The 16,658-nt window shown below is 42.6% G+C and overlaps 1 protein-coding gene and 1 pseudogene across 2 annotated transcripts in view; one reads left to right on the top strand and one right to left on the bottom strand.

Moving 5' to 3' along the window:
* The window catches only part of dapk2b (death-associated protein kinase 2b), a 154,450-nt gene that overhangs the window by 38,858 nt on the left and 98,934 nt on the right, over positions 1–16,658 (top strand). The gene's annotated exons all lie outside the window — the stretch shown is intronic.
* LOC121272095 lies at positions 6,510–6,914 on the bottom strand (annotated as a pseudogene).

The raw sequence follows: 16,658 nt of genomic DNA, 5'->3' as shown, positions 1-16,658 counted from the left end.
AAGGGCGGGATGAAACCTCCCTTATGAAATAAAATAAATATCCGTGGGCAGCATTTTTTGTGAGATATGTTTCAGATGCTTAATCGTGACGCACGGACGTTTTTCTTGGCGGCTTTTTCAACCGTTATTGGATCATTTGAAGGTCTGCAGCTGCCTGCCTTCAGGGCGCACTCGCCGGCAGCGCCCGCGGTGATGTCATCGCCGTCCCTCTTCCTGCCTCCCTCCCGGCAGCGCTGACCTTTTCGGCACGCGTTTCACGTCCGTTAGTTTGCTAGCCAGCATGAAATCGCGGTCAGGGGGCCAATTGCAGTCGGCGGTCTGTCTCCCAGCTGATCCTGGGCCCTCCGATCACGTGCGCCCGCCAAGGGTAAAATTCAGGCCGTGGAATATTTTTAAGGCGGAGGTAGATAGATTCTTGTCAGGCAAGGGAATCGGAGGGTAGATGGGAATGTGGAGTTCAAAACACCAGCCGATCAGCCATGATCTAATTGAATGGCGGAGCAGGCTCGAGGGGCCGAATGGCCTACTCATGCTCCAATTGAATGCTCGCACGTGATTTTGTGCAGCGATTTGAATGTTGTAGCAGACGCACTGGTCCCATGGAGCTTCAGCGGCTCACCGACTGTCATGTGGTAAGGGCACAGCACAGCTTTTGTTTGTAACTTTATTTTTCACACTTTATTTTATGTATTAAAAGTACAGGACCCAAAATCCACAAATCTGGAACATGTCCAGTCCCGAGCGTCCCAGATATGGTGTCCGGTACCTGTATCTTAAATCTGTGCCTTATGGTTACCCACCCTCCTATTACTGAAAACAGTTTCTCCTTATTTACTCTATCAAAGCCCATCCTAATTCCAAACACAGCTATTAAATCTCCCCTTAACCTTCTTTATTCTAAAAAGCGTATTCTCTGCTTCCTTCGTCTAAGAGGCCAGCCTTCCTTCCAAGGAACCATTCTAAAGAAAAGCTAGTAACCAAAAGAAAACACTCGGTGCATTATTTCTGAGGAAAATTCTCTGCAAGCTTCTTTTCATATTTGCGTGTGACCCAGACCCTCTGCTGGAGCAGATGGCATAGGTTAGGCTCCACTTTGCTGCCACAATGATTGAAATGGTTCACAGTTGCTGCAGATGGTGACGCTAAAAGGAGAAACACATTTCTCTGCCCTAAGTGTTTGCTTTTGAGACTGCGAAGAATTTGGACTGAGGCCAAAGACTAAGTGGGGTATTATTCATGCTTTCCATGATACAATTATGGGCTTCATAATAGAAAGTTACTCCCAAGGTTGCACATGTGAAACATTTGGTCATACGAGCTGTACTGTGGTGAATTTCAGATGTGAAGCACCATCTTGCTATTCTGGGCTCAATCAACTGCCTTCTAGATTTAAATGGAAATTATTGGCAGAATTTCTTTTTCTTTTCGCTGGTTTCGTGGGTACTTTTCCAGACATTAATAAATTTAATTTCTGTCAATGATTATAGTGCAAAGAGATTTTACAGTATCTTTACAAAATAATCCCTCGTAAAAGGTTGTGCTGTGGTTGATATTATCTTACATTTAGATATACGCAGCACATGTACCTTCAAATTTATTCTCTGGATGAATTTTTTGTCTGTCTCTTGTTCCCTTTTGAGAGGAAGGCCACGAGCTGACTTATTGAACTCCTACAGTGCCATTAAGTAGTAAGGTGTTCCAGGATTTTGACTTGATGACGATGTGGTGTCTCTGACCTTCTGGGTGCTGCCAAGGGAAAATATAAACAATGTATGGGTCATGTGCAGCATCCTGCATTTGACACTTGACTATCCAGTTCACCTGACCAAGTTAGCTGTGTGCTTCTAGCATTGATTTACAGCACATGTTATCTCCAACCTTAATTGTGTACAGTTTTGGTCACCTTACCTAAGAAAGGATATACTTGCCGTGGAGGGAGTGCTGTGAAGGTTCATCAGACTGATTCCTGGGACGATAGGATTGTCGTATGAGGAGAGACTGGGCCGACTAGGCCTGTGTTCAGTGGAGTTTAGAAGAACGAGAGGGGATCTCATTGAAATGTATAAAATTCTGACAGGGCTGGACAGACTGGATACAGGGATGATGTTTCCTCTGACTGACTGCAACCCGTTTCACGTCTCTCTCGACATTATTTCATCTGCATTGAAGTCAATGGAAATAAAAATCCTGAGAGATAAAAATTTCCACAGTATTCGATATCTGCTGATTCACCACCACTCATTTTACAACTGTTACTCAAACTCAAGACACACACACACACACACAAACACACACACACACACACACACACACACGCCCTGACTAGTGCTAAAGATTATAAAGTTGATACAAATTCATCTGATGGGATGCCAGCCATTTTTATACCACGAGAAATGTTAAGTGGGGGGACAAGCAGGGCAATTCAGCACCAGCTGCAGTTATTTCACATTCCTGCTAGTCCCAGACAGGATCGTGCTGCATTTAGAAATCTTCCTAGTGCACCTGCTAGGCTATGTGCAAAGATTATTAACGTTTCACCGAGCCAGGAGCACTAATTAAGAGAGTTAAATACAGAGCGAGTTGCCTGATGTTTGCAATTTGCAGCTGTTAGGAAGCAAATCCTCTGCGAGTGGAGTTTGGAAATCCTAATCTAGCTGATAAGACCTGCTGTACTTGATTGCTTACCCGGTTGAAGTGAGTCCCTTTCATCGTGCTGTCGGGAGCAGGTGTTGGCAAGCCATATTTAGAGTTTTAAGTATTTTAACGTTCAGCTCGAAAGCCCAATAGAATACAAAACCGCCCGGCTCAACATAGTTTGCATTCAGCTGACCAAAAATTAATTTTGGCTCCTGGGAACAGGGTTGTGACCATTTTAGTACATTTGTATGAATAAAAATTATTTTGGAAAGCCAGCCAAGTGTAATTCAGGCAATTGCAATCTACCGTTGTCCTCAACAGCTTGAGGGATGTCTGCACTGGGATGTTGGGAGCTCAGAGTGAATCTGTCTGAAGGTCCAGAGCATACCTGAATGGTTCAGGTTTTGTGTTGTCGTTGGGCAGTGGCTGGGCACTGACCACCAGAGCTTTCCCATAGGGCACCTAAAGCCATTGGAGTGGACAGAGAATGGTCTGAATGTGGAGCGTACTGCCACATGGAGTGGTTGGAGCAAACAGCTTTGGTGCATTTAAGGGGGAAGCTTGATGTATACCTCATGGAAGCCATGTTGGCAAGAGGTAATTGGAGTGGGAGGAGATTCATGTGGAGTATAATCATCAGTGCAGACCAGTGGGGCCAAATGGCCTGCTTCCTTGTTGAAAATTCTATGTCATCCTGTGAATCTCATTCCATCTGTCAAGGTTCATATCCTGGTCTCCGAGGTGAAGAGTTTTGTGGTAATCTACTGATCCATTCACTTCCTTTTTAACCAGCAGAATTTCTCAGGGGAAATAAAATCTTCCCAGTCATCGGATGCTCTGATGAAATAAAATATATCGGCGCTAATTTACTAACTGTTTGATCCCAATAAATACTTCCTGGTTACCAAGCATCCACTGCATTTGCTGCTCACTAATCTTTCCCCTGCCAATGTCAAACAATTCAAAATATATTCAGTGATACTGAGGAAATTGTAGAATAATTGTTTTCTTAAGATTAACGAAGAGAATCTGTGCAATCTACACCAGGTATTTTGTTAAACGTAATCTGCAAAGTGAGAAACAGGTTTGAGAGAAGTTCCCTACCTTTAAGATATTAGTACAAATATGCATGGGCTTTGCAAAAGACCTGAACAGACGCTAGTGCTGAGATTTGATGACAGTTTTTATACTAATATCCTTTGTCTAAGTAAACAAACGCCACATAAAAATAGTTCTTCAATTATTTACCTTTTTCATTCATTCACGAAATATGAGTGTCCCTGGCAAGACCAGCACTTATTGCCCATCCTTAATTACCCTTAAGAAGGTGGTGGTGAGCCACTACCTTGAACTGCCGCAGTCTGTTAATTTCCTGTAGTTTGATACAACTGAGTGGCTTGCTAGACCGTTTGCCCAGGCAGCTAAGAGTCAACCACATGGCTGTGGGTCTGGAGTCACATGTCAGCCAGACCAGGTAAAGATGGCAGTTTCCCTTCCCTAAAGTGAACTAGATGGGTTTTTATAGCAATCAGTGGTTGTCACCATTACTGAAACTAGCTTTCAATACCGAATTTATTGTGCTGCTTTGGTGGGATTTGAACCTGTGCCCCCAAAGCATTAACCTGGGCCTCTGGACTACTAGTCCAGTGATATTACCACTACGCCACCATCTCCCCAATATATCATATTTAACTGCAAGAACATTATTTAATGTACCATGCTGGCTAACTCCTTGTTTGAAATTCAGTCTATCAATGTGATTTCACTACACGGGTCACAAATGCCACTTTCATTGTTGCACAATTCTTATTAAATTCTCTTACTCTGGGAAGAGATTCGTGGGAATCCTAGCATAGTGTTTACCTTACTGAACGCGTGATCCAGAGGCCTAGACAAATAACCCAATGATGTCAGTTCAAATCCCCCACTGTCATCCGGGGAATTTCATTTAATTAATTAATTAAATAAAACTGAAATGAAAAAGCTGCTTTTTAATTTCGGGTCCATTTAATTAACGTGTTATCTGACCAACCCCAGGGCCAGTGACCCCATATGTAGTACAAAGTGCGGTACCTTCCGGTATCTTCTCCGAGTACCATATACTATGTCATACTGAAGCACTTGCACACAACCAGTTCTCAACCTGACAGGAAGGATGGCAGAATTTCTTTCCTAAATGACATTAAAGAACCAGATGGAACTAGTTAGTTGCATGATCACTATTAACAATAGCAGCTTTCTAATTTCGGTTTTATTTAATTAGTTAAACGAAATTCCCCGGCTGACAGGGTGGGATTTGAACTCACATCGCCGGGTTATTTGGCTAGGCCTCGGGATCACGTGTTCAGTAAGGTAAACACTATGCTAGGATTCCCACGTATTATTATCCAGAGTAAGAGAATTTAATAAGTATTGTGCAGCAATGAAAGTGGCATTTGTGACCTGTGTAGTGAAATTACATAGACAGATTGAATTTCAAATAATGGATAGTGATATGTGAATGATCCCTTATGCTACATTGTTAATCCATTTGAAACTGCTGGATTATACATTAAAGCAGCAAGCAGAGCTCCATATTATAGCTATTCAGCATCTTTTTTATTCATTCACAGAGTGTGGCTGTCGCTGGCTGGGCCAGCATTTATTGCCCATCCCTAATTGCCCTTGAGAAGGTGGTGGTGAGCTGCCTTCTTGAACCGCTGCAGTCTGTGTGGTGTAGGTGCACCCACTGTGCTGTTAGGAAGGGATTTCCAGGATTTTGACCCAGCGCCGGTGAAAGAACGGCCAATATAGTTCCAAGTGAGGATGGTGTGTGGGCTTGCAGTGGAATTTGCAGTTGGTGGTGTTCCCATGCATCTGCTGCCCTTGTCCTTCTAGGTGGTAGAGATTGCAAGTTTGGAAGATGCTGGTCAAAGGAGACTTGGTGAGTTGCTGCAGTGCATCTTGTATCTAAAATTATCACCCCTGAGGTGCAGATGTCTTGTTTTACGGGACATTTAGGGTTGCTGCTATAGTTCTGATGATTCAATGTTGGAAATGAGTTTTTTTTCACCCTTTTGTTAACTTACACCCAATACGAGTCATGTGGAAACCAAAATAATGTTTTCTTTGGAGACAACATAGTGCGTAGGAAAGGCAGCAGTTAACTGTAGAATATTCAACTAAGATCAAATGCTGAAGCTGCGAATTTATGTTTTTGTACAAAAATTCAACGATGGAGCCTATTTTGCTCCAAAGGATTTGTGCCCTGAAATTAAATCAGGTAGAACAAGTAGTTCTGTTTTCTTTCAGTTGCACCAGAAGTTTGTGAGCGATCGTTATTGAGTATCTCCTGATATTTTGTTGTTGCAAGTCTCGCAGTCATTTGTAAAGCAAAAAGGATTCATGTCCAAACTGTGCAGAAGGAATTTAAAAAGAAAACGCGAGTTTGTTGTCAACTGTAAACCAACAACTGAGGAGGTCAGAATAAATGGTGCAAGATCATTATTGCAACCTTGAGTAATATCAAATTAAACCACTGTACGTTTCACAGTGACGCGGCACATCAATGATTTCAAGTACATTGAAAACAGTTCGTTAAAGTAGACTTTGCATAAAGCGTACTTAATTTACTTCTGGTGTCAAAACCTCACCAATTTGGTCACCATCACTGATTTACTAACGTGTTCAGGTTCAGGTAGGAGATGGCTTGATCATTAGATTATAATTCCTCCTGGGCTTGAACCTTAACTGGATCCACGCTGGTTGTTCAAGTTAGAGCTAAGACTCCAGCAGCTTTCTTTGCTGGAGAGAGCTTATTGACTTAGTTCACAGCCAACATTACTCACCACGCCAGTCTCCCGGCTATCCCCATTTATTTATTTATTTTTTTAAAGTCCTAATAATGGCTTTATTTAATTTGAAATATTATTCATTCATTTACAATGGAATGCTAGTCCAACACAGGTTAGAGTTCAGACATTATATCCAAACAGGCTTCTTCGGCCAATGACCTCGCCAATGTAAAACCACATCACAACTTCCGTGGCCACAAGTGTGTTCCTCAGGGCATCCTTTACTGTTGTTTGTTTGTAACTCCCAGCTTTAAATATGCCACAAGACCCTTGAAGCTTTCAACAGCCACTGGGATTTCTCCAGGAGTTGGAGGAGTCAGCTCCATCCGAGCATATTTCCAGAAGGTAGCCAGACGTGGTTTAGAGTAAATAGCAGCAGCCAGGGCGAGCTTGGGGCCGCCGGTCACCACTTTCTGCACCAACCGCCGCGCCACCTCTGCCATCTTCACATCCCCATTTATAGGTGTACAAATACTCATCACCTGTTTAACGATGTAATTGCCATTAACCCTTAATGATATAATTAATAAGGCATTGTCATTGAAGAGGGAGGTGGTGGGCAGATAAGTGGAGCTTTTCAGTGAGGGCTAAGAGAAAGTGAGTCAAAATATTCACAGTCACACACCTTTCAATGACTGGCTGAACAATAACTGAGGTTTATGTGTAGGTCGTTTAGCAAGTTTTGTTTCTGATGATGAGCTGGCAGTGGTTGCATTGAGGGGAGAAGAAGAGAGCCAGAAGGTCTACATGTGTGCCTTGTTCCACAGAGGAGAATGTGGTTAACAGTGTAATTTACCTATGCATTTTACACAAACCAATTTTCCGTCCAGTTGTTTCTTGGACATGCATCTCATTGCACAGCAATGTTGCATTACGCAGCACCAAATCAAATGGGCAGCTTTATAAAGTCTTCTACTAAACCACCTCCCTCATGGAAAGAATCTGCTGCGGTCATGAAACCTGATGACACATTCTCCAAGTTATAGGTCCTAAAAATATCACCTCTGAGGTGCAGAGTGACTCATTAAATGTCTTTATAACAAGACCAAATTAATATGTTAACGCCATAAGACACAGGAGCAGACATGGGCCATTCGGCCCATCGAGTCTGCTCCGCCATTCAATTAGATCATGGCTGATCTAATAATCCTCAGCTCTACTTTCCTGCCTTTTTCCCCCATAACCCTTGCTTCCCTTACTGATTAAAAATCTGGCAGCATCGGCAGAGAAGAAAAGAGTTGACGTTTCGAGTCCTCATGACCCTTCAACAGAACCCAGTTCTGTTGAAGGGTCATGAGGACTCGAAACGTCAACTCTTTTCTTCTCCGCCGATGCTGCCAGACCTGCTGAGTTTTTCCAGGTAATTCTGTTTTTGTTTTGGATTTCCAGCATCTGCAGTTTTTTTGTTTTTATCTCTGTGATTAAAAATCTGCCAATCTCAGCCTTGAATATACTTAATAACCCAGCCTCTACAGCCCTCTGAAGTAGAGAGTTCTACAGATTCACTACCTTCTGAGAGAAGAAATTCCTCCTCATCTCTGTTTTAAATGGGCGACCCCTTACTCTGAGATTATGCCCTCTGGTCCTAGACTCTCCCACAAGGGGAAACAACCTCTCAGCATCTACCCTGTCAAGCCCCCTAAGAATCTTATGTTTCAGTAAGGTTGCCTCTCATTCTTCTAAACTCCAATGAATACAGGCCCAATGTACTCAACCTCTCCTCATAAGAAAATCCCTCCATTCCTGGGATCAACCCAGTGAACCTTCTCCAATGCCAGTATATCTTTCCTTAGATAAGGGAACCAAAACTGTTCACAGTATTCTGGTGTGGTCTAACTAGTGCCTTGTATAGTTTTAGCAAGACTTCCCAATATTCATACTCCATTCCGTTTGAAATAAAGGCCAACATTTTATTTACATTCCTTATTATCTGCTGAACTTGTATGTTAGCTTTTTGAGAATCATGCATAAGGACTCCCAAATCTTTGTGCTATAGCTTTCTGCAGTTTTTCTCCATTTAAATAATCAGTTCCTCTATTCTTCCTGCCAAAATGCATAACCTCACATTTTCCCACATTATATTCCACCTGCCAAGCTTTTGTCCACTCACTTAACCTGTCTATATCCCTCTGTAGGCTCTTTGTGTCACCCTCACCACTTGCCTTCCCACCTATTTTTGTGTTATCCGCAAACTTGGTGATAGTACATTCACTTCCCTCATATAAGTCATTAATATATATTGTAAATAATTATGGCCTCAGCACTGATCCCTGTGGCACTCCATTAGTTACAGGTTGCCATCCTGAAAATGCCCCCCTTATCCCAACTCTCTGTTTTCTATTAGTTAGCCAATCCTCTATCCATGCTAATATACTTCTCCCTACAACATGGGCTCTTATCTTATTAGGTAGCCTTATGTGTGGTGCCTTATCGAATGCCTTTTGGAAATCCAAATTATATTACATCTACTGGTTCCCTTTTATCTATCCTGCTTGTTACCTCCACAAACACTGCTTTTAAACCCAGGCTAAAGAGTGGAAAATGAATTGAGGTTCCTACAGAGGACTCCAGGAGAACAGTCAGCAGCATTTTGAAAATGATTGGTGTATATCATGGTCCTGTTACACATGAGTCCTTGTGATATTGAATATGTTCCATTGGACTCGACCTGCAAATTAGTTCTGTTCAGGGATTGGTTCTTATTGTACTGCACTTTGATGCCCTGTTAAAAGTGGCCCACTGTTACCTTTTGGGAAAATATGCTAAAATTTAAAAAAAAAAACTTCTCCAGCCACTGCTGGACAGTCAGTGTAAATATCCTCTTTCAGCTTCCTTCTGTGTGTGAGGTTATTCCACCCTGAATTTATTAATAAAATCACAGAAAACTGATTTAAATGCAGTGGTGGTGGCATCCATGGTGACTAGAGGCGTTAAGAAAATTACATTGATTCAGTCTCAACTGGAATGTTAGCCCGGATTTTCATCACCCAGATGGGTAGCAGGAGTCAGGAAAATTATTGATTATTCCTGAAAATTCCTCATTATGTATGCCCAAGAGCTCAGACATCTATATTACTCTGTTGAAACACCTGAGCCTTAGAGAAAACATTGCTTGATTGACAGCTCTGGCTCTCTGATCTCTACAGCCAATTTTACAATGTTTAATAACATAAGGTTAAGAGTTTTTTTTTTAAGGGCTTGCAGTTTCTGCTATTGATAGTTTAAAGGATCCGGATGATTCTGGGAATGCCAGAACCAGGACCCATCCGCCAACTTTTAAATGGCTCCTGAGTCATCCAGACTTGGCGAAAATCCAGGTTATCCGTGTTCAATTCTTGGCATCACACTTTAGGGAAGATATGAAGGCATCAGAGATGGTGCAGTAAAGATTCACTGGAATGGCTTCAGGGATGAGAGACTTCAGTTATGTGGATAGATTGGAGAAGTTGGGACTGTTCTCCTTGGAGTAGAGAAAGTTGAGAGGAGATTTGTGAGATGTATTCAAATTCATAAGGGGTCTGGACAGAAGAGAAAGGGAGAGTGTTCCAATTTTAGTGGAAAGGCCAAGAAACAGAGCACACTGATTTAAGATGATTGGCAAAAAACCAGAGGTGACATGAGGAAAAACTTTTTTATACAACAAGTGGTTAATATCTGGAATGCACCAGCTGAGAGTGGTGGAGGCAGGTTCAATCATGGCTTTCAAAAGAGAATTGGATAATTATCTAAAGAGAGAAGATTTGCAGGGCTTGGGTAAATGCTGGGGAGAGTAGGTCTAGCTGAGTTGCTCTTGCAGGGAGCCAGCACAGACCTTATAGGCTGAATGGCCTCTTTCTCACCTGTAACATTCTGCCATTCTATGCTTCTATGATCTTGCTGAAAAAAGAGACATATCTAAGCTTTTCATCTTGCATTCATCAAGAATACCAATTTAAGAGGGAAAACAACAATTTGTACCATATGTGAGGAGAGTGCTGATTGGTTGGCAAGTGGCATTGCCATGGAGAATGCACTACTGATGGTGACTTACAGTTAACTGCCAAGCATTGTTTGAAACTTAATCCAGGCAGCTTGACCCTAATTGGTCAAGGTATTGCCCCGAGGAATGAGTCAGCGAATGGCTGTTGCACCTGTTTCAGTTAAACAAAATGTGTGTATATGTTCTTTCTGTCTGCAAAGAACAGGGCCCTGTGTATTAATATATGTAGCTTCCAGTACACACAGATGTGCCACACTGCAAGCCCAACTGACAATCTTAAATTGGTTGTCAGTGTAACTCTTGGCACATTGGACAACATTTGCTAAATAATCCTCAATCATGGAATCACATCTAATGTTGGACACTGCGTTTTGAGTTTTGCAAGCGTGGGCTGGTTGGGTACGGTCTATATGATGATTGTCACTTTAAGATCAGTTCAATTGAGTAGGGGTCACGTAAGTTGTTCAGCCAAAGCGTGGCTAGTGCGGGGGAATAAATTCTAGGGAGGGATTCCCTAGAATAAAAAGGCCATATGAGAGGCTGGCTGGATACCAGCAGCCACGGAAGCTCTCACGTGAATAAGGTTTGTTTTGTTTGACTAAGAAGCCTCCGAGAGCGAGTTTCTACATTTGTACCCTGTCCATTGTGAACAGCGACTGGAACACGCTGTTTGATAGGATCCACCAGTCTTTGGGACATACGGGCCCACATACCTAAAATCTCACTGGCACTGAAATTCAGATACTGCATCACTCATTTGTGTGATAGGCAGAATATCTTTTTGGCTTGACGGCAGCATCCGGTTAGTGGCGAATACCACTCGTGTTGCTACTGCACAGTAGCAGCGTGAAACAGCTCGCTTCACCTGTTGCTCAAATTTGAGATACCTTGCCCTCCCAGGGTGGTCTGAGGTAGACTGGGGACTTTTCAGGGCCGAAAGTGACGGCCTTAGGGCCCGTTCATGAGTTTGCATAATATACAGCGCGAAATGATCTGATCAGGGTAGCCAACTCTGTGCAGGATGCACCCTATTTCTGCATCAGGCTTTGTGTGCAAATGGCTTGGGCCCTATTTACAAGGTTGCCGATAAGACCAATCTTATAGCATGTGGTACGGTAAGAATCCCAACGCGTATATTGACCAGTGAAGATAGGCTTGCGTTCAAATTCACCTTTGAAATGGAGCAGTGGAACGAACTCCCCTTCCTTGACGTACTAGTTGAGAAATCTGCCAGGGAATTCTCTACCCTGGTCTACTGCAAGCCTACCTTCACTGGCCAATATACACGTTGAGAATCTTGCAGTGCCACATGCTATAAAATTGGCCTTACCAGCAACTTTGTAAATGGGGCCTGAGCCATTTACTTACCATGCAAGCTTGATGCTGAAATAGGGGCACGTCAGAGGCATCCTGCGAGATAATGGTTGCCCTGATCAGATCATTTCGCACTGTATATTGTGCAAACTCAGGAACAGGCCTAAGGCCTTCACTTTCGGCCCTGAAAAGTGCCCAGTCTACCTCAGACCACCCTGGGAGGGCAAGGTATCTCAAATTTGAGCAACAGGCGAAGCGAGCTGTTTCACGCTGCTACTGTGCAGTAGCAACACGAGTGGTATTCGCCACTAACCGGATGCTGCCGTCAAGCCAAAAAGACGTCCTGCCTAAAACACAAATGAGTGATGCGGTATATGAATTTCAGTGCCAGTGTGATGTTAGGTTTGTAGGCTGTGCATCCCAAAGACTGGCAGATTGTATTGAACAGCATGTCCCAGCCACTGTTCGCAACAGGGTACAGGCCATAAACCAGCCCGTGCTTGCAAAGCTCAAAACACAGTGTCCAACGTTAGATGTGATTCCACGATTGGACAACATTTGCTAAATAATCCTCAGTGTGCTAAGAATTACGCTGACAACCAATTTAAAATTGTCAGTCGGGCTTGTAATGTGGCGCATTTGCCTGTACTGGAAGCTACATATAAATACACAGGGCCCTGTTCTTTGCAGACAGAAAGAACGTGTACGTACACTACCTGTTTCAGTTAAACAAAATAAGTGACAGCCATTCGCTGACTCATTGGTCAAGGCATTGCCCTGAGGAATCAGGGTCAAGCTGCCTGGTTTAAATTTCAAACAATGCTTGGCAGTTAACTGTCAGTCACCATCAGTGGTACATTCTCCATGGCACTGCCACTTGCTAACCATCAGCACTCTCTTCACATACAATATAAATTGTTGTTATCCCCCTTATATTGGTATTCTTGCGAGTGTCCTGATGAGTGCAAGACGGATAGCTTAGACATGTCTTTTGTTTTCAGCAATACTCGAGCTCTATACGACCAAGCGACTTCTATGATCTATTAAAGATGAAAGGTGATGAGTGGCAGTAACATGCCACTGGTATGGCATCTTTACGTTGCACTGTGAGGGTCCCATTATGTGACTCATTAAACACCATTGAAGTTTGTTTCACGTCACTGTGCCAGCTTCAAGTCAACTTACCCTCGTTCATTATCAGCAGGTAGAGAAAGTAGTTTTCACACATTGGGTAAGGTATTATAAAGTAAATCTCAGTGCCCCTTATACCACATTCCTTCAGTGTTGTACCTGAATTGTATTGTGTTAAATGTATTTAATTTCCAAGTCCCTTTATACTCAGCCTGAAGTGGACATCAGGAATGATAAACTTGGACCTGAGAACAAATTGAAATATGAATGTAAACTTTGAGCGTTTCAGTGAAAGATAATTATTTATCCTAAATAAAATAAATCCTAAAATCTGCAGCCAGTAAGATATTACAGATTTTATTAGTACACGCAGCTCCTTATCAGTAACACATCACAAGTCAGCATTCCGAACATCCTTTCCCATATCTATGTGTGTCTCTGTCTGTCTCTCTCTCTTTTTCTTTATCTATCTGTTGTCTGATTCTTTCTATCTGTGTTGGATTGAGCTCTGTCTGTCTGGGCTGAAACCTGATGTCAATATTGTGAGCTGCAACTCTGCTTTCCTCCTGGGAATTGAAAGGAATTTCGCATCCCTCTTATTTGCACCCGATCTCCTACCACAACAGCCCACCCCCACCAACACTCCACCCCCTTTTAAATTTGCTGGACCTCAGCACTACACTTGATCTTGATCCTTGTACACAGTGCCATGGCCAATTGACTTGTGTAAATAAATATTGATACGGTATCCAGAGCTGCCCTATAGTCTGCCAAATGTGATAAACTTTGTCCCACAACATGTCAGCACTGACATTTGCGCAGGAGTGAAAACGCTGAACTCAGTTCAGTGTTCTGTAACATATCAAATCTCCTTCCCTTCCCAACCCTCTTGTTTTCCAATCTTCCCAACGTGAGGATAATGAGACTGTCTCATGTCTCGAAGACGATGACTCACACTGGAATGTGTTTCCCTTGCTATCTAATTTGGGACTGAGTTGGGGTGGTGTTGCACAATAAATCAAGCTCGGTTCCATCTTTGACAAACTGTGACACTTGCCCCTTCCAGCAGTAGCCACTAGCTTTATGTCAATAGCAGGAATCCTGGCTGGTCTCTCTTGCCCAAGGATATGGGCAGCAAGACACATGGAAACACCACTACCTGCAAGTTGCGTTCCAAGCCCTGCATAATCCTGACTTGGAACTCTTATCGTCGTTCCTTCACTGTCGCTGGGTCAAAATTCTGGAACTCCTTTCCTAGCAGCACTCTGGTTGTACCTACACCACATGGGCTGCAGTGGTTCAGTAAGCCAGCTCACCACCACCATCATCGAGGGCAATTGGGGATGGGCAACAAATGCTGGCTTTGCCAATGACACTCGCATCCCATGAAAGAATATAAAACACCTACCACTCCGTCTCGTCAGATACCCATTTCCTTGTCGAGGAATTGTTAGCACTGTTGCCTTTGAGTCAGAAGGTTGTGGATTCGAGTCCCACTCTGGGACTTGAGCACAAAAATCAAGGCTGACACTCCAGTGCAGTACTGAGGGAGTGCTGAACAGTTGGAGGTTCCACCTTTCAGATGAGACAACAAAACTGAGGCCGCATCTGCCTTGCTCAAGTGGATGTAAAAGATCTCGTGGCACTATTCTGAAAAAGAGCAGAGAAGTTATCCCCAGCATCCTGGCCAATATTTATCCCTCAATGAACATCGTGAGAATTAACACATTGTGATTCGTGGGAACTTGCTGTGCACAAATTGGCTGCCATGTTTCCTACATTAGGACAGTGACTATACTTCAAAAGTATTTCACTTGCTGTAAAATGCTTTGAGACAACTGGCGATTGAGAAAGGCACTATATAAATGCAAGCCTTTTTTAACACTAAAAGAGATAGCCAGTGCTTCTTTGAAGCTTTGATTTTCCAAGATTCCCTGGATTCAGGAACACACCCAGCAGATTGGAAATTAGCAAACGTAATGCCGCTATTTAAGAAAGGTGGGAGAGAGAAAACAAAGGACTATGGGCTGGTTAGCATGACATCAGTCACCGGGAAATCGCTGGAACCAATTGATAAGGAAATTTAACAATGCACTTAGAAAAGCATAGTATGATTAGAACAAGTCAAAAGGGTTTAACAAAAGGGAATATCCTGTTTGGCAAATTTAGTAGAATGTTTTGAAGGTGTAACTAGTAGGGTAGATAAGGGGGAACTGGTAAATGTAGTGTACTTGGATTTCCAAAAAGCATTCGACAAGGTGCCACACAAAAGGCAAGATAAGGGCTAAAGGAGTTGGGGGTGATATATTAGCATGAATAGAGGATTAGTTAACTAACAGGAAACAGAGTAGGGATAAATGGGCATTTTCAAGTTGGCAGGCTGTGACTAGTGGAGTGCCTCAAGGATCAGTGGCTGAGGCCTCAGCTATTTACAATCTATATTAATGGCTTTGACGAAAAAAAGTAACGTCTCTAAGTTTGGTGACGATATAAAGCTAGGTGAGAATGCAAGCTGTGGGGAGAATAGCTGCAAAGAGATATAGATAGGTTAAGTGAGTGGGCAACAAGGTGACAGATGGAGTATAATGTGGGGAAGTTTGAGGTTGTCCGCTTTGAGTATTGCTTAAAAAAAAGGGCTATTTTGTCAAAGCTTTTCATCTTGCATGCATTGCAAGAATACCAATGTCAGGGGAAGCAACAACTTTATACTGTATGAGAAGAGAGTGCTGATTGGTTGGCAAGCAGACTCTGATTGGTAGAGGCATTGGCATGGAGTATGTATCAGTGAATGGTGATTGACAAGTTAATTGGCAAGCATTGTTTGAAATTTAAACCTGACAATTTGACTGGTCAAGACATTGCCCTGAGGAATGAACCAGTGAATGGCAATCACTTATTTTGTTTAGCTGAAACAGGTGCAATGTGTGTATATGTTCTTTCTGTCTGCAAAGAGCAGGGCTCTTTGTATTAATATATGTAGCTTCCAGTACATGTAAAAGGGCTACACTGTGAGCTCGACTGGCAATCTACTCCTGCTTCTAATTTTTAAATTCTTGTTGTTATGTTCTTATGTTGACTCATCAGAGAATGTGCCATATCTTAGTGTGACATTCATTTATACAAAAAAAACGATTGCCCCATGGACTTTAAGAATTCCTTCTTGTGCCAAAACAATGTCTCTTTCATTTCTTTATACAGGAATCGAGGAGTGGGGAATTATACTTTCAGGCACATTAGCTTGCCCAGGCCTTTGACCATTGCAAATAATTTATGAAATTCTCGTCCAAATAAAATAAAGTATGTTTGGTATGGTATGTGTGTTCTGCCCGAGGGCAGTCCCTTGGGTTGTTGTCTGTCGATGCTTCAGTTTTTGTCAGTGCTGGTTTGCCATTGCCTTTCATTCTCAGGGACAGGCACGGAGGCAGGTCCTAAATCTACCCCAGTCGGAATGGGGCTGTTGGCGTTATTCTGAACCATTACCCAGTTGAGCTCACCAGCCCAGAAAGTATATTTGGCTAAGCTTTATTCATTGATCTACATGTTTAAAGAAAGAGCTTTGATTTCTTCCCCAACAGACATAATTCCCCAAATGCTTTTTTCTCTGAAAACTGCATCCTCTTAAATATTAATATAATCAATTGGCCGTCGTTTCTTCAGAGCAGACTCAAAAGCGTTTACTCAATGTAATAGATATTAATATTTTGATACTGCTAAATTTGATGGCAGCTATTTATAGATCTTTTGTAGTTCGTAGTGATCGTAAG

This window comes from Carcharodon carcharias, chromosome 32, assembly GCF_017639515.1.
Source record: "Carcharodon carcharias isolate sCarCar2 chromosome 32, sCarCar2.pri, whole genome shotgun sequence".
NCBI lineage: Eukaryota > Metazoa > Chordata > Chondrichthyes > Lamniformes > Lamnidae > Carcharodon > Carcharodon carcharias.
The sequence above is the reverse complement of the archived record's forward strand: the minus strand, read 5'-3'. Positions and strand labels throughout refer to the sequence as shown.